Source organism: Piliocolobus tephrosceles, chromosome 10, assembly GCF_002776525.5.
Source record: "Piliocolobus tephrosceles isolate RC106 chromosome 10, ASM277652v3, whole genome shotgun sequence".
Lineage (NCBI taxonomy): Eukaryota > Metazoa > Chordata > Mammalia > Primates > Cercopithecidae > Piliocolobus > Piliocolobus tephrosceles.
This window is the reverse complement of record NC_045443.1, coordinates 101,878,410-101,898,173: the sequence shown is the minus strand read 5'-3', so window position 1 is coordinate 101,898,173 and position 19,764 is coordinate 101,878,410. Positions and strand designations below refer to the sequence as shown.

The following is a 19,764-nucleotide window of genomic DNA, read 5'->3' as shown; positions in this document are numbered from 1 at the left end:
CCTAAGAAAATAATTCTAAATACAGCAAAAACTTCATGTACAAAGAAAAATATTTCTAACCTGTTATTCCACAATAGCAAAAAATTGGCAATAGACTATTTGTCCAAATATAGTAGAATGGCTAAGTAAATACATGGACTATTTTGTAGTCATTGAGAAAATTAAGAACTTACATAATATGTAAAATATTAAATAATAAAACAGAACACAGTTTACAAAAAAGACATAAAATATTAATAGTGGCTATCTCTGGATGCAATTATATGTTTTTTTTTTTTTTTTTTTTTTTTGTATTTTATTACACTGTGGTCTCCAAATTTAAAAAAAATAAACATTTTTATAGACAAAACCAAAATGCTTAAAGAATATTTTGAGCCTCATTCATAAAATAAACAGAACAACCTCCCATGTCTCCTCATTCCCTTTGGGAGAAAGCCTCTTTGCTTTTCAACTCTTACCTCTCATCATTCTCTGCCCCAGGCCTTGTGAGGTTTGCTCTAAATGAACACGCCATGATGCTTTCTAAGTTGCTTTTGTTTACATCTTTAAATGTCTTACCCACTACCTTTGTCCACCCAGAAAACACCTATCCACCAGCAACTCTGTTATCCTACAGCCTTTAGAGATACCTGATTACACTGACATTGGAAGGGAGGCAGAGGCAAACAAGTAAGGTGATCTTAAAGAAAGAGGTTGTGCCTTACTCATCTTCTCTCTCCTGCCAGTGCTTGGCATACATATAGGTGCCCAAAACGAATCTGTTGAATGAGTAAGTATCAATACCAAAGTGGTGAGAACTGAACTAGTTAGGGTACCTCTGCTCGTGAGGGGTTTTCATTTGCTGAAGGAAAACAATCCCCAAAGAGGCAACTGGGGAAGCAGACAGGCCTGGGCTTGACACAGCAACACTGAGCAAATTATTCAAATACTGAGCATTTGCTTCCTCACAACAACAGAGTTAATTCCAACAACCACACAAAGCTGTTGTGAGGATTAAGAGAGATATGGGACACTGCCATAAAAAGAAACTCAAATAATAGCTCCTCTCCCATTTGCTGAAGGCATTAAAAGCATGTCCTCCGTAAGCAGCCAGGAGACATGAATAATACACATCAGAACCCCCAAGCTAGTGACATATGGCATCCAGATGCATACTTTTGGCAAACTGCTGAAATCTTATGTCTGTTTTCCACATTTATAGCTATAGAATGTCAGCAGCTGCCAGACCAAATTAGGATGATTACATTGATGTTGTCTGTTCCTTAGATCAAAGCTCCTAGGAAGACACCCAAAGTATAGATACAAGTCTTCGTAAATCAACAGGCCCTGTGAGTGGCAGCTCATCCACAGGGATAGCAAAGGTGTATGTAGCTGGCATGGTGGCAGATTGTACAACTTCTGCCACCAGACATACCATCACATGTGTGTGCGACATACACCATTACATCTAGGAACACCTATCATGATATCGACACCATGAACATTATACATAAGACAGGTGAGGCAAGTCATGAAAGGTTCTATGAGATAGTCTCAGAAAGCAGTGGGAGGGACCAAAAATTGCCAGTAGGTTCACAGAAAGCCAGCCATCCTGTATACTAATACTTTACTATGTTTTTATTTCCTCATCATAAGAAGGTGATATCACCACCTACTTGTGTGGTGGTATTCTGAATAAATAGGAGAACATGCATAAGCCTCTGGCACAGGGAGGATAGCATGTATGACTACTACCACTGCCTACACACAGGACATGAATGCCAGGCCTCCCGGTGCTGAGTTTCTCTCTCCAATACCAATCTCAGTAGAACTCAGTTGACCTTGATGGTTGTTTTCAAATAATAACCTTAATTTATGTAGACTGGCCAAAATACAGCCAAAAGAAGGAAGAAGAAAATGTTAGGGTGGAGAGAGAGGATCCCCTGGTAGCACAAATTCTCTTCTTGATTTTCTTTGAGAGGTGATATACTGCAAACACAGGAATTCACGGGGCACTCACTCCATTACCAATCCAGTTAGGCAGTATACAGGCCCTCAGTTCTAAAGGAAAATAAAAGGAATTTGCTGGGAGAAAAAACAAACCACACACACAAGCAAGTCTAATTCCTTTAGACAGGAAGCACACCTGCCTAATATACTACAGTATTACCAGTGCTTAGTATACAGAGCCTAGTGCACAGCAGGCACTCAATAAATATGCTGAATGAATAAATGTACCCATCTGATTCTATACCAAATATTCCTGTCTACCAATTACTCTTCTGACTCTTTAAATACCCACTATGATCCAGGCCCCGGGAAGATTACGTAGCCAACACTGGTGTGAAAAATCATGCCTATGGAGGGTTCTTTTGGAGCCTAGAAGAAACAGATAAAGGAGGTGTTTATTCATGAAACCAGCACTTAGAGACTACATCAGCAGTTCCAGCTCCATGATTGCAAGCTCCTGGAAGACATGAACCAGATCACATCTCTCCTGTGTGGCTAGGGCCAACTGCACATGTAGAATGGTGTTTCTCCTATACTTGGGACAAATACATCTCACAAAACCAAAACTGTGTTAATATTCATGCTTCCTACTTGCCTTAGAACAGGGTATAAAACTTGGTTGTTTTTTTTTTTTTTTTTTTTTTTTTTGATATGGAGTCTTGCTCTTGTTGCCCAGGCTGGAGTGCAATGGCACAATCTCGGTGCACTGCAACCTCCGCCTCCCGTGTTCAAGTGATTCTCCTGCCTCAGCCTCCTGAGTTGCTGGGATTACAGGCGCCCACCACCACGCCTGGCTAATTTTTATATTTGTAGTAGAAACGGGATTTCACCATGTTAGCCAGGTTGGTCTCACACCTATAATCCCAGAACTTTGTGAGGCCGAGGGCGGTGGATCACCTGAGGTTGGGAGTTGAAGACCAGCCTGACCAATGTGGAGAAATCCCATCTCTACTAAACATATAAAATTAGCCGGGCATGGTGGCTCATGCCTGTAATTCCAGCTACTCAGGAGGCTGAGGCAGGAGAATCGCTTAAACCTGGGAGGCAGAGGTTGCAGTGCGCTGAGACTGCACCTTTGCACTCCAGCCTGGGCAACAACAGTGAAACTTCGTCTCAAAATAAATACATAAATAAACATAGTGAGAAGACTGGCGTTTCACATTTTTTGAATTTTTTTAGCATCGGTCCTAATAAAAGACAACTAGATTCCCATATTTGCTTCTGGGTTAATTTTTTGCAATATATGTTGTTTTGGTAGAAGTAAATGAAAAATCCAGTCTCACACAGAAAAGTAGTTGGAAAAGGAGAAAGTTAATAGATTTTTCAGTCACTGCACCTCCCCACTGGCAATACACATTTAAAAACATAAGAATAGTCTGAAAAATGATAAAGTAATGAGGACATTTAAGATAGAGCAAGGGGGCCGGGTGTGGTGGCTCACGCCTGTAATCCCAGCAATTTGGGAGGCCGAGGTGGATGGATCACCTGAGGTCAGGAGTTCGAGACCAGCCTGACCAACATGGAGAAACTCCATCTCTACTAAAAATACAAAATAAGCCAGGTGTGGTGGCACATGCCTGTAATCCCAGCTACTCGGGGGGCTGAGAAAGGGCAATCACTTGAACCCAAGAGGTGGAGGTTGTGGTGAGCCCAGATTGTGCCATTGCCCTCCAACTTGGGCAACAAGAGCAAAACTCCATCTCAAAAACAAAAACAAAAACAAAGAAAGAAAGAGCAAGGGAAGTATAACTGGGGGACCACTGGGACAAAAGTCAATTCAAAATCCAATGCTTATTTTCTGGGACTGAAAATAAAGTTCATACATGTATTAAATCACAGACTCTTAAAACTTCCTTAGCCACTTAGTAACAGTTTTAGAAATAAAACATCTCCCATTTGTTACCAAAAAATGCAAGTTTTCCAGATTCAGAGAGTAAATCCTTACAAATCATGCTCCCTAAGCACTTAGTGCGTTCATCCTGCCTATCTCTTCTGATGTTACCTCCTTTACCTTTCCCATCCTTGAAGGACATGTTCATTAGCTTTATCTTATATTAGCTTAATTTGCTTGTTTGGTTCTTGTTCTGTTTGGTTATTTTTCTCTAATTCACAGCAAGTTGCAAGTGACTTAAGTTTCCCAGGAAAATTTATATTTTTATAAAAGGCTACTTTTGGACCCAGAAGAAATTTTATATATTGAGATTTCCTGTCATATTATGGAGTATTTAGGGGCAAGAGCCTTCCTTGATGAAGGAATAGAGGGTCACTGTAGGGGAGACAGACAACACGGTATTACAGAAATAACATAGGCTTCAGAATTACACAGGCCTATGTCCAAATTATAGATCCAGTATTCATATGAAGTTAGGGAAGTTTTTGTTGTTGTTGTTGTTTGGGTTTTTTGTTTTGTTTGTTTTTTGAGACTGAGTTTCGCTCTTGTTGCCCAGGCTGGAGTACAATGGCACAATCTTGGCTCACCACAACCTCTGCCTCCCAGGTTCAAGCGATTCTCCTGCCTCAGCCTCCTGAGTAACTGGGATTACAGGCATGAGCCACCATGCCCAGCTAATTTAGTATTTTTAGTAGAGATGGGGTTTCTCCATATTGGTCAGGCTGGTCTTCAACTCCCAACCTCAGGTGATCCACCCGCCTCAGCCTCCCAAAGTGCTGGGATTACAGGCATGAGCCACTGCACCAGGTCAATGTTAAGGAAGTTAATTGACTTTTCTGGGATTCAATTTCCTCATTTATAAAATATAGAGAATATCTTCCTTGCTGAGTTCATGTGAGGATAGGTAACTATACTTAACCCAGCATAGTCCATGTAAAACAGGAACTAACACTCTATATGTGGTAGTTATTATGTGATGCTCTCTGTGTTAGAGAACCTATCTTTAGAAACATCAAGTAATATGTCTTGCCACACAACTACCTCATTCCTCCTGACCCTAGAAATGAAACTTATATGCCAATTGCTCATATCTCCCGATTGCCATATATCTTTCTCTGTCTAGTTGAATCCTTTCTTTGTTTTTTTCTGTTTGTTTTTGTTGTTGTTGTTGTTGTTCTGAGATGGAGTCTCACTCTGTCACCCAGGCTGGAGTGCAGTGATGCGATCTTGGCTCACTGCAACCTCCGCCTGCTAAGAAGGGTTCCAGCGATTCTCCTGCCTCAGCCTCCTGAGTAGCTGGGACTGCAGGCACACGGCACCACACCTAGCTAATTTTTTTTTATTATTTAGTAGAGATGGGGTTTCACCATATTGGCTAGGCTGGTCTCAAACTCCCAACCTCAGGGAATCCAGCCACCACAGCCTCCCCAAGTGCTAGGATTACAGGTGTGAGCCACCACGCCAGGCCCTATCTTTGTATTCGTTTGGAGACTGAGCAGAGACTGTCAATGCCTAGGACTCTGCTTCCTTTAAGCTACTAGGCATGAAGTTTATTTACCTCCTCTTCCTAATCTGGAGGGGCCCACTTTTCCTAATAGAAATGATGGTGCTGGCGACTAGGAGATTCTTTTTGTTTTTTGAAACAAGGTCTCACTCAGGAATCCAGGCTAGAGTGCAATGGTGCAATCATAGCTCACTGTAACCTTGAACTCCTTGGCTCAAGCAATCTTCCTGCCTCAGCCTCCTTAGTAGCTAGAACTACAGGCTCATGCCACTATGCCTGGCTGATTTTTTAATTCTTTATTTTTGTAGAGACAAGCTCTCACTCTGTTGCCCAGGCTGGTCTCAAACTCCTGGCCTCAAGCGATCCTACCACCTTGGCCTCCCAATGTGTTGGGATTAGAGGCATGAGTCACCAACAGGCCTAGATTAGATTCTTAATGTTTGCCTGTGAGCCCTTGGGATTTTCTGACCCACAAAAAAGGAGCACTATGGTCCTAGAAAGAAACTTTTTGTTATACTCCACCAACCTTTCTCTCCCTGGGATTTCCCAGTAGCACTTTTCATGGATCTTTTACCTTTACTGATCTTTATATGTCCCTGCCAAAATTTCTGAAGGCATCTCAATTTATATTTAATTCAAATACTATGTGCATTACTTATCAGAAAGGAGAAAATTTTGCAAAAACAAAGTTACCATAAAACCAGCAAATACTGTATCTGTAACTAGATTCATGAGTAGTAAGAAGAATAATTTCAATAACAGGAAACTCTGGGTAATACCAAGGCTATAAACTAGGTAAAGGCTAAAGGTAAATATCATTAGCTCCAGGAGAGTACCCTGTCTAAATGACTAGTGAGCTAGCAAGTGCTCACTAAACAATAAAAACTTCAAGGAAGACAAATTAAAGCCAGGTAGAATAAATAAAATGTACAGTCAGCAGCTATGATTTACATATTAAATAGAAACTTACCTGTTTGATCAAGTTCAAGCACAAAATAAGGAACACACAGAGATTTAAATAACTTCTTTACCTGGAAGAAGTCGAAAAACAAGGAGGAAAATGAAAAATGAGGTTATAACCAACAGGAGAATCTCTTATCCAGCTTCATTACTTCCTTTCTCAACCAGCCTTCACCTTTGAAAACTTTCCAATTCACTTTTGTGTAACCCATACGATTCTCCCTGTTGACAGTAATGATATTTAAAAGAGTATTTGAAGTCTGTTGATTCTATTCAATTGTCAATGATTCATCTGTATCGCTTCATAAGTTACATTTTATATGTTTAGTGACTCAGTCTACCTCATTATAAAATGGATTTAATACCATATTTTAAAAAGCATTGGAACACTTAATGTTTCCAAAGCATTATGTGGCAAACCTGAGAAAAATATATTCTTACAATAGTCAAAGTATTATTTCTTTTTTGGCTGAGTAATCTTCAACCAATAAATCAGTTACAAAAAAAGCTATTATGCCCTGAGACTGTTAAATAAAACAAACAAACAAAAAATCATATGCTCATGGTTATACAAATTATACCGATAAAAAACAAAATTTTATTTAAAAGTTACTTTTACCACTAGATAACATTTAAACTACTGACACAAGAGACTTTTATGTACAAGACACAAACAGTCTGTCAATAATTTAGGAAAGTTTAGAACCATATTCCTTCAGTTATACAATAAAATTTAAAAGGCCAGAGCAGCCTGAAGTTCACAGAGATGATCAATGAGGAAAATGTATTCTTGAAAAACAAAAAACAAAAAAAGTCTCATTCTAACCTTAACTACTAAAACAGTAGACTTCCTATTGTATAGAAGTACACTGGGAGATTTCTGTCATTTTTATAGGACCAAATTCAACATTTTGATAAAATGGGAAAATCAGTTCATTCATTCAACATCATTAGTCTTCTTTTTATTTTTTTATTTTTATTTTTTGAGACAGAGTCTTTTTTTTTTCTTTTTGAGACGGAGTCTGGCTGTGTCGCCCAGGCTGGAGTGCAGTGGCGCGATCTCGGCTCACTGCAAGCTCCGCCTCCCGGGTTTACGCCATTCTCCTGCCTCAGCCTCCCGAGTAGCTGGGACTACAGGCTCCCGCCACCTCGCCCGGCTAGTTTTTTGTATTTTTTGGTAGGGACGGGGTTTCACCGTGTAGGCCAGGATGGGCTCGATCTCCTGACCTCGTGATCCACCCGTCTCGGCCTCCCAAAGTGCTGGGATTACAGGCTTGAGCCACCGCGCCCGGCCGAGACTGAGTCTTGCATTGTTGCCAGGGGAGTGCAGTGGCGCTATCTCCGCTCACTGCAATCTCTGCCTCCCACGTCCAGGCAATTCTCCTGCCTCAGCAAACCAATTAGGTGGGACCACACCCAGCCAATTTTTGTATTTTTAGTAGAGATGGGGTTTCACCATGTTGGCCAGGATGGTCTCAATCTTCTGACTTCGTGATCTGCCCACCTCAGCCTCCCAAAGTGCTGGGATTACGGGCGTGAGCCACCACACCCGGCCAGTAGTCTTTTTCTTAAACTCTTTTAGATGGCACCTAAGCCCCAGTCTGAATCTGAATTCAGTTCCCCCCACCACTCTGAAACAGCTATAAGAAACGAATATTGCAATTCTGAAAAGGTGGAGAGGATTATCTTTGCACTTTAAAACCTCTTCACAGCCAGATGCATGCAAAACACATACGGTAACTAATGTGTTATGCAAGAGTGGAAAGCTACATTATGCAGAAGTTAGTTTCCTTATGGGCACTTTCCAACTTGAATTAATGCAAACGACATTACTCATCCCAGAGAGAAATGCACATTCATCAGACCAAGTATCAATATAAAAACAAAGTTTCTCAGCCAGGCATGGTGGCTCACGCCTGTAATCCCAGCACTTTGGGAGGCTGAGGCAGGTGGATCACGAGGTTAGGAGATCGAGACCATCCTGGCTAACATAGTGAAACCCTATCTCTACTAAAAATATAAAAAAATTAGCCGGGCATGGTGGCGGACGCCTGTAGTCCCAGCTACTCAGGAGGCTGAGGCAGGAGAATGGTGTGAACCCGGGAGGCGGAGCTCTGATTTACTCATATCCCACTTGTTAAATAAGATGATTAAATAAAAACTAAAGAAAAAAACCTGGGAAAATTCTACTTCAAGGTAATTTAAATAAATAAATAAATGTGAACAGCTAAGTATATGAGTCGTATACCCTCAGAAGAAATTCACCACTTTACCAGGAAAAGCACCTAATCATCTTTCACAGCCAAAGACTAGAAAATTAATTTCCAAATTAACTGGCATCAATCTGAAAACAATCTGAAATCAACAAGGTAAAACCAGGGGATGTTTATCTAAAAGACCTGACATACCCAGTGATTGTTTGGATAATGACATTAAATAAATTTGCCAGGATAACTATGTGTTGTTGTTGCTGTTGTTGTTGTTGTTGAGACAGTTGCACTTTTGTTGCCCAGGCTGGAGTGCAATGGCGTGATCTCGGCTCACTGCAAACTCCACCTCCCGGGTTCAAGCAATTCTGCCTCAGCCTCCCGAGTAGCTGGGATTACAGGCCTGTGCCAACACACCCGGCTAATTTTTGTATTTTTAGTAGACATGGGGTTTCTCCATGTTGGTCAGGCTGGTCTCCTGACCTCAGGTGATCTGCCTGCCTCGGCCTCCCAAAGTGCTGGGATTACAGGTATGAGCCACCGCGCCCGGGCAACTGTATGTTTAAATAAGCATGCAAATAACTAACACAAATGTTACAGGAAAAGTTCTTCATTCCCAGGCTAGTTTTAATTCAGTAAAACTGGGGAAATACAGGCAAGGCTTTGCATTTTCAGGGATAGGCAGGAGAGCTGGGAAATGAGGGAGTTAGTAGATTTCAGAGATAACAGTAAGAATAAGAACATTCTGGGGCATAATGGGGACTTAAAAAAAAAAAAGAAAAAAAGAAAAATGACAGGTCAAAGAGACCTGGAATTGCAAGGAGCACACTGATTATCTATCACTAGTAGCAATCCTGACTGCTAGCCCAACTCTTCATTCCAGAACTAGGGCAGGGTTAAAATTGGCATTTTCTGTTTACTTATTTATTTTATTTCTTAATTTTTATTTATTTATTTATTTATTTAGATAGAGTGTTGCTCTGTTACCCAGGCTGTAGCTCAGTGGCATGATTTGCCTCACTGCCACCTCAGCTTCCTGAGTTTTAAGTGATTCTCATGCATGTGCCTCTTGAGTAGCTGGGATTACAGGTGTTCACCACCACAACTGGCTAATTTTTGTAGTTTTAGAAGAGATAGGGTTTCACCATGTTGCCTAGGCTGATCTTGAACTCCTGGCCTCAAGTGATCTGCCTGTCTCAGTCTCCCAAAGTGCTGGGATTACAGGTGTGAGCCACCACAACCATATGTATTTATTTTAGAGACAGTCTCACTCTGTCAGCCAGGCTAGAGTGCAGTGGCATAATCATAGCTCACTGTAACCTTGAACTCCTGGGCTCAAGTGATCCTCTCACCTCAGCCTCCTGAGAAGCTAGGATTACAGGCACATGCAAACCATGCCAAGATATATATATATATATATATATATATTTATTTTTTTTTTTTTTTTCTTTCTTTCTTTTTTTTTCCCATAAAAATAGAGTCTTGTTATGTTGCCCAGACTGGTCTCAAACTCCTGGCTTCAGATGAACCACTTGCCTTGGCCTCCCAAAGCATTAGGATTATAGGCATAAGCCACTGTGCCCAGCTCTCAAGTCTTTAATAATGTTTGAAAATATAAGCAGAGCGACTGAATGCCTGGCACATAGATGGCATATAGATGGCACTCACATAGCTATTAATCCACTGATAGGATTAACTGTACTTAGCATTAAGTCAGGTATTTGTTGATTACCATTTAATCTAGCCTCAGTACTGACAGAAGGAAGATTAACCACCCAAGGTTAGTCCTGATAGGAAAAGGAAAAATGCAAGTAGTTATTTTATTTAACAAACACTGATATAGTGTTTACTATGTGTCAAGTATGTTCTATGGCTTTTATAAATATTTATTAATTTAATCCTCCTAACAAACTTATGATATAGGTACTATTAATATCCACATTTTACACATGGGAAAACTGTACACCACAGGTAAACAACCAAAGTCACATGCCTGATAAATCACAGAACCAAGATCCACACTCTGACTTTAGAGTCTAGGCTCTTAACCATTGTTTGGTAATGAAAAAGACTAGACAAACACGTAATTTCAGAACTAAGAAAGCCCTCAGGCTGGGCGCAGTGGCTCATGCCTATAATCCCAGCACTTTTGGAGGCCGGGGCGGGAGGATCATAACAAGGTCAGGAGTTCAAGACCAGCCTGGCCAACATAGTGAAACCCCATCTTTTCTAAAAATAGAAAATTAGCAAGGCATGGTGGCCCGCACCTGTAGTCCTAGCTACTCGGGAGGCTGAGGCAGGAGAATTGCTTGAACCAGGAGGCGGAGGTTGCAGTGAGCCAAGATCACACCATTGCACTCCAGCCTGGGCAACAGAGTGAGACTCTATCTCAAAAACAAAAACAAAAACAAAACCCTCAATAAGCAACTAGTTCAAGCCCTTCATTTTAAAGATTAAAAAAAAAGGAAGTGGCAGGTGGTGTGGGGGTGGGGGCAGTAGGTTCCAAAAGCAGACAAGAATTGCAAAACTAGATAACTAAGCCCCCAGAGGACAAGAATTACATAGCAGTTTTCTAATGCCCAGCCCTCTTCTAAATTCTCTAACACTTACTGCCTGTCCAATCATGTAGAATTTAGGAAGGGTTATTTGAGATCATTTTTCTTCTTAAGCCTATGTTCTGCCCTCTCAGTTGAGCTAAATCCCCAGGGATGGGACCTGTGTCTTCCGCCTCTTTGCAGTCCTACTCACAATATGATGTCCTACAGGAAAGGCATCACTATCACATTGATTGGGATGAAGCCTAAGGTGGCATCGATGCATAATGTGTTCAGGAGAGAGACAAGGATGAAAGGGTCTCCCTACTTCAGTGTTTTCACCGCCCACCTTCCTTTATCTTTACTTGGGAAAAAAGTACGCGTGTGCACAGGCACACACAGGCACACACACGCGCGCGCAAAGCGAGAGAGAGAAAGAGAGTCCAAAAAGCCCATAAGCCCATTTATTTCTATGTAAGGCTTCTAGAATAAAAAGGCTTCTGAATTCAAGTTCCTTGAGATCTGGAAAGTAAGTCATGGGGCAGACAACCTGAGAGAAATTTAAACTTAATAATAAATTAACCTCCCAGTGAACCTGGACAGATGGCCACTTATGTTTACCTAAGGCTCCATTGTGTAGGCCTAGAGCTAAACTTCAGTGACATGTAAATGCCCTCAGCCTTACTATGAAGCACCAGACAGATCACGTTTGCCTTTCAATTCTCACCCTGATTTATTCAGGGTGGACTAAACTAATCCTCCCCATGGCTGTAACCACTGACCTTTTCTCTTTGATAATCTAAGATTAAGAACCAAGTAGGAAACAGTTTATTCTTTGTGAAGTTATTTTCCCCACAATAAACCACAGCATGAAGAGATATTTACCAAAATTTGGTAGTACCCTAAGTAACCGTTCCTTATAAAATATTCCCTACAGACATATCTGAAAGGACAGTACATCAACTGGTTTGGTAACTCCCCCACCCTAACCTTACCTGAACTTGACTACCTGAAAACATCTCATACTTCCCAAAAGCTCAGAAAGAGATTATTCAAGCAGTATTTTGTTATCAAAACCGCATTTTACAATTACTCTAAAGCAAGTTACACCTACATACACTTTTCCTTTTTTTTTTTTTTTGAGATGGAGTCTCGCTCTGTTGCCCAGGCTAGAGTGCAGTGGCACAATCTCGGCTCACTGCAACCTCTGCTCCCGGGTTCAAGTGATTCTCCTGTCTCATCCTCCCGAGTAGCTGGGACTACAGGTGCATGCCACCACGTCGGGCTAATTGTTGTATTTTTAGTAGAGACGGGGTTTCACTACATTGGCCAGGATGGTCTTGATCTCTTGACCTTGTGATCCGCCCGCCTTGGCCTTCCAAAGTGCTGGGATTACAGGTGTGAGCCACTGCGCCCAGCCTGCGTACACTCTTCCTAAAGGTGAAATCCAATTCTTTACACTTGAGCTCAAAAGTCTTGTCAAATTGCTACAATTCCATTTAAACCCCTTGAGTTTAAAGCCTTACCTCAGCACAGCGTGTGCATGTGGACCTACTGAAGATGACCACAGAGTGACCGTCTATATAGGCCTGCAGCAGGGCTCTGAGGTCTGCAGTGGCCGTGCTGGTGAATCCTGCTGGGTTCTCTGGCAAAGTTTTACCAGGGTGATGATCTTTAGCTAGAAGTAATGGAAGTAAGGATGGTAATTATCACAAAGGAAAACATGATGATGCATTTTCTAATATTAGGTTCACTCTAAGAGCATTACCATTTCAGTCCCACAGGCCAAAATAAGGAATCTGAGGAAGGAAGGACTCTAATGAAGATTATAGATTTAGTTCTTTCATCTGACTGGAACCTCTGACAAAGTATTCAATATTCCTGACTCAGATCACACTTAAGATATGTTCTCAGGGGATCCTGCCAAGTAACAAGCCATAATCGGAAGCTTCCCTGGACACAGGAAAATAAGTAACAGGTTCGAAATACTGAGGCCACATTTTATGCCATCTCTATTCCCAACCATGGTTTAACTGCAGAGAGGCCAAATGTCAGACAGACGTCCCCTTCCAACACAACTCTGCTTACAGACATAGGGGCAGACCTCTCAAAGCAAGGTTTACACATTTTCTTCCAGGCTAACTCCTGGATAAGCAGACACAGGATCTTCAGGCAAGATGCAGCAAGATTGCAAGAATACTTTCTGCGGATTCTGTTTTCTCCTCAGGATTTTGTGCTGGCCCCATCAGGCATCAAAACAAACATGATCCAGCTTAGTGGTATGTTATCCCCACATGACAGCACTGTCATCCTGGGCATCATCACCAGTCAAAACCACCAAGAGATTGCTACCTCCAGCTTGTAAAAATATTTAAACTAGCCGTCTTCTTCAGGACCCACAAATAAACCAAGCTCAAGCCCACCCTTACTACTTGCTCCTTAGGTGATTTCTTCTCATTTCTGCGGATCCAAGTAAGCCATTCATCCTTCTTCAATCTCCTTATCATCTTCATAGTTGGTATGTGTATTTATCCAGAACTAGACAGAGGGTTAATGTTTGTAAGCCTCCTTTCATTTAATCCTTCCAGCAATATCGTTAGGTGGGTACTGCTACCATCATCCCCATTTTACAAACAAGGACACAGACTCAGAGAGGTTACGCAATGTCCTCAGGGTTGCACAGCTTACAATAAGTAATGAAGCTAAAATTCAAAGTTAGGTTATCATTCTCTAGAACCTACACTTTAAAAAAAACAGGTTTAAAAGGCCGGGCGCGGTGGCTCAAGCCTGTAATCCCAGCACTTTGGGAGGCCGAGACGGGCGGATCACGAGGTCAGGAGATCGAGACCATCCTGGCTAACACGGTGAAACCCCGTCTCTACTAAAAATACAAAAACTGGCCGGACGAGGTGGCGGGCGCCTGTAGTCCCAGCTACTTGGGAGGCTGAGGCAGGAGAATGGCGGGAACCCGGGAGGCGGAGCTTGCAGTGAGCTGAGATCCGGCCACTGCACTCCAGTCCGGGCGACCTAGCGAGACTCCGCCTCAAAAAAAAAAAAAAAATAAAAAATAAATAAATAAATAAATAAATAAATAAATAAATAAATAAATAAATAAAACAGGTTTAAAATATAGAAGTCTTTTTGAAATATAGTTTTTAATTTTGATCAAGTCAAATATATCTTTTTCTTCTTTGCTTGTGCTTTTGGTGTCATTGTCATATATAAGAAACTATTGCCTATTCCAAAGTCACAGGGATTTTACTTTTTTTCTAAGTGTCTTGTAGTTTTAGTTCTTACTTTAGGACTATGATCCATTTTAAGTTAATTTTCATGTGTTGTGTGAGGCAGGCATCCAACTTTCTTCTTTTGCATGTGGATAACCTGCTGTCTCAGCACTATTTGTTGAAATGACTAACCTTTCCCTATTGATATGTCTTGCCACCCTTGTCAAAAATCAATTGACCATAAATGGAAAGGTAGAGCCCATGCTTTTAACCAGTATGTTATACTGTCACTACACCTAGACTGATATTTAAATGGTGTTAATAAAATCAGCTAAATTCCCAAAATGTTTATTATTAATCGTTATTATTATTAATCATTATCTCTAGTAAGCTTTCACTTTCATCATACTTTTGGTACTATGTGTTTTTAAACCATGAACATGTATTATTTTATAAAAATAGTTTTTAGAAAGTAGTTAATTTAAGAAATTTTTAAATAACCTCTATCACACAATGTCAATTTAGGGTCAACAACCAAGAGACTGTTTTATTATATACCAGACAATCAAATGTTACTAATCCTTAACATATGGATAGAAAAGTGAAAAGGAACATAGAAATATCCTAATCTTTGAGATATAAGTGCTATGATCTGAATGCTTCTATACCTCTAAAATTTCCGTGTCAAAATCTTAACTCTCAAAGTGACAGCATTAGAAGGAGGGGCCTTTGGGAGGTGATTAGGAGCCCTCAAGAATGGGATTAGCGCAGTTATGAAAGAAACTCCAGAGAGCCCATCTCCCCTTCCACCATGTGAGGACACAGCAAGAAGGTACCTACTGAGAATCAGGAAGTGGGCCCTCACCAGACATGGAATCTACTGGCACCTTGATCTTGGACTTCCTGGGTCACAGAACTGTAATAAATTGTTTTCCTTTGTTGATAAGCCACCTAGTTTATGCTATTTTGTTTTACCAGCCTGAACAGATAAGAAAATGAGAAGTGGGTTCTTCTTAAAGAAAAACTAGCTTGTTGTAATTTCTCGCTTGTTGTAGTTTCTCTGGGCAGGCGGCGGTGGCTCATGCCTGTAATCCCAGCACTGGTAGGCTGAGGCAGGAGAATCGCTTGAACCTGGGAGGCAAAGGTTGCAGTGAGCCAAGATCGTGCCACTGCACTTCAGCCCAGGAGACAGTGCAAGACTGTATCTCAAAAAAAGAAAAACTAACATTTTGTGCCAATTAATTATAGGATCCCAGAAGAGCAATAGGACTTATTTGTTGCAGAGTATACCAGATCAGTCTATACCTATAGTATCTGCCTTCCATAAGTGGAAGGGAGCCTCTTAACCCTTATTTGCATCTGAATAAGCAAGACTTCCTAGGTCTCATCCGTATCCTTAACCTACTGAATCAGACTTGCAAGGCAGGGGCCTAAGCATGCATATTTGTGTGTGTGGCCAGGTGCAGTGGCTCACGCCCGTAATTCCAGCACTTTGGGAGGCTGATGCAGTTGGATCACCTGAGATCAGGAGTTTGAGACCAGCCCGACCAACATGGTGAAACCCCATCTCTACTTAAAATATGAAAATTAGCTGGGCCGGGTGCGGTGGCTCAAGCCTGTAATCCCAGCACTTTGGGAGGCCGAGACGGGCAGATCACGAGGTCAGGAGATCAAGACCATCCTGGCTAACACAGTGAAACCCCGTCTCTACTAAAAAATACAAAAAAACTAGCCGGGCGAGGTGGCAGGCGCCTGTAGTCCCAGCTACTCCGGAGGCTGAGGCAGGAGAATGGCGTAAACCCAGGAGGCGGAGCTTGCAGTGAGCTGAGATCCAGCCACTGCACTCCAGCCTGGGCGACAGAGCAAGACTCCGTCTCAAAAAAAAAAAAAAAAGAAAATTAGCTGAGTGTTGTGGCACACGCCTGTAATCCCAGCTACTTGGGAGGCTGAGGCAGGAGAATTGCTTGAACCCAGGAGGTGGAGGTTGCAGTGAGCCAAGGTTGCACCACTACACTCTAGCCTGGGCAAAAGAGTGAGACTCTGTCTCCAGTAATTAAATAAGTAAATAAATAAACAAGCAAACATATGTATGTGTGTATATATTTATATATGTTCACACACGTATATGCATATGTTTTAAATGTTCACTGGTAGTTCTAATGCATACTCTTAATTAAGAACTATTGGACTAAAGCAACATGACACATGACTATAGCCTCATCAATGACACTTCAAAATTTTAAAATTAAACTCTAGTTCTCATTTTCTGTTCTCTATTTGTCTTATTTTAAAAAGTAATGTAGAAGTAAACATTTCTCGTGGCAACATCTCAAGAGAAGAGAATCACAGAATGTTAGCTTGGGACAGACATTTGGGGTCACTAGGCCAACTATGTTCATTCTACTGATGAGGAAACTGAGGTCCAGTCAGGTAATTAATTGGTATCAGCGTCAGAGCTGTCACACAAGCCTCCTGATTCCATAACGCCTTACTGACTCCTTCGATTTCATGGGATGACTGACTCTAAAAGCAGGTGACAATTCCTTACATAACATCTATGCCAAGGGCACCACCCAACTATTAGGCTCAGATATTTGCCAAGACACAGAACAGAGAAGGCCATCACAAGGAAAGGAATAACTTCTGTGATTAAGAAGAACTGCATTCTTACTGGGGAGAGACTGTTTATCAAAAAAAAAAAAAAAAAAAAGTACAAATAGATAGAAAGATAAATAGGTAAGTAAATAAATCATAAGAGGTTAGCCACTACCTGTAATCAAAATCATCAGAATTTTTCCTTAAATTCTGCCTCTAACAAAAAAGGAAAATAAAATTTTATTTATGTTTATCATTTGCTTATAATTTTCCCCCTCAATTTTGAAATAAAATTTGAAGCAGCATTCAAAGAAATATGTTAAGTAAATGTTACAAGAACAGCACAGAACCAGGTAGTGAGTAAAATGCAGATAAAACTGTAATGAGCCAGGCATGGTGGCTCACACCTGTAATCCCAGCACTTTGGGAGGCCAAGGCGGGCAGATCGCCTGAGATCAGGAGTTCGAGACCAGCCTAGCCAACATGGTCAAACTCTGTCATAATGAAAAACACAAAAATTAGCCAGGCATAATGGTGGGTGTCTGTAATGCTAGCTACTCAGGAGGCTGAGGAGGGAGAATCACTTGAACCCGGGAGGCGTAGTTTGCAGTGAGCCGAGGTTGCATCATTGCACTGCAGCCAGGGCAACAAAGTGAGGCTCTGTCTCAAAAAAAAAAAAACTGTAATGATAAGTTGCTTCCATTTTGTCCCAACTTTTTTGCCTAAGATCAATTCCTAATATTTGGATCCATGAAGTACTTACTGTCCACTTGTAAAAACTGAAACTAAAGAGTAATAATAAAATAGGCTCCCTACTTGTTTTTATACAAGTAAACAGAGATCAGTAAAAGAGATTAGATAGACCAGAAAGAGACAAATACAGAATCAGTTATGATTTTAAAAAAAGCCATCACGTGGCCGGGCACAGTGGCTCACACTTGCAATCTCAGCACTTTGGGAGACTGAGGTGGGTAGATCACGAGGTCAGGAGATCAAGACCATCCTGGCCAACATGGTGAAACCCTGTCTCTACTAAAAATACAAAAATTAGCTGAGTATGATGGTGCACGCCTGTAATCCCAGCTACTCAGGAGGCTGAGGCAGGAGAATGGTTTGAACCCGGAAGGCAGAGGTTGCAGTGAGCCAAGATCATGCCACTGCACTCCAGCCTGGCTACAGAGCGAGACTCCATCTCAAAAAAAAAAAAAAAAAAATCACAAAGCAATAAAATATACTTTCAAAATAGTATGGTATGGTAATGATGACTTGATAATTTGGCGAAAAGTTTTTTCACTTTATTATTGTATAACACAGCATATTGAATGGAACCTTTTCTGTATCTCTAGTGAGTAACAACTTCCAAACTCAGAAGTAAATACAAACAAAAAGACCAACAGAGTATAGTGTAAAATAATAATAGTTATTTGGGGTTTTTTCCCCCAAATCAATAGGTCTTTTATTGTATCATTTAAATATCACAAATAGGTCTGATATCCTTGTTTTTAACCGTGGCTCGCTGAATCAAAGCCACTGAATATGAAACAAGGTCAGTGTCATTTCCTTCAAGGCTTAATTCATCTTTCTGGGCTTGAGATACTGAACAAGCAACACCTGGCCTCATCCAAACCCTGTGGATGTATTTTTCAGCCAAGAAGTTTCGGATTTCAACAAGAGACCCATTCTCCTGGATAAGGACGTTGATGGGGAAGTGAGCATACATAGACCTCATCTTGTAACGGAAGCCCATTGTAACACCCTTGTTACACCCTTCTGTGCATGACTACAAATAGTCCGAATGGTAGCCAACTCCTTTCTGTTTCCCCACCATTTGTCAACCTGGTGCCTCTTTTTTTTTTCTGAGTTCTTTCTACATTGATGTGATCTGAAGTCCCTCCCCAGGTTTCCTCTGGGGCCCTTTACAATCACTGTGTGTCCCTTCAGAGTAATGTCAACCGTCTGATTGCTGAGAATGATCTTCATTCTTGCAGTAGATGCAGCAAAGACAGATAATAGTTTTGTATAAGGTAAAAGAGCAGCATAGGGAAAACACTTATAGGGAAAAAAAAAAAAGAATAAAACAACAAAAAGAACTCCAACAAATTGGTAAGAAAAAAACAGGACCACAAATGATAAAATGAATAAAGAACAAAAACAGCCAACTCGTTAGAAAGAAAATAGCAAAGAAAATAGAATAAAAGATCTATTTATTTTATTTTTACATCATAATGAGAAATGCAGATTCACATGATGGAATGTTATTTCTTACATACAAAAAAAAAAAAAAAAAAAAATGAAAACTCCCAGTGCTGATAAATGTACACTGAAGTGAGTCCACAGGGCTGTGTAACACAAGCTAATACTATTCTTTTGGAAAACAATTTGACAGTGTAGGTTAAAAAAACTCAAATGGCCGTACTTTTTTTTCTCTTTTTTTTGAGACAGGGTCTTGCTCCAACACCCAGGCTGGAGTACAGTGGTTCAATCTCGGATCTCGGCTCACTGCAACCTCCTGAGATGGCCATACCTTTTAACTCAGTGTTCTTGTGTTTTTTTTTTTTTTTTCTGAGACAGAGTCTTGCTCAGTCGCCCAGTCTGGAGTGCAGTGGCACGATCTCGGCTCACTGCAAGCTCCGCCTCCCGGGTTCCCGCCATTCTCCTTCCTCAGCCTCCCAAGTAGCTGGGACTACAGGCGCCCGCCGCCACGCCCGGCTAATTTTTTGCATTTTTAGTAGAGACGGGGTTTCACCGTGTTAGCCAGGATGGTCTCCATCTTCTGACCTCATGATCCGCCCCCCTCGGCCTCCCAAAGTGCTGGGATTACAGGCGTGAGCCACCGCACCCGGCCTTTCTTTCTTTCTTT

General features: G+C 41.2%; 1 pseudogene; it reads right to left on the bottom strand.

The window, feature by feature from the left end:
- Window positions 1–4,214: 4,214 nt before the first annotated feature.
- Window positions 4,215–18,884, bottom strand: LOC111538787 (annotated as a pseudogene).
- Between the last annotated feature and the right edge of the window lie 880 nt (window positions 18,885–19,764).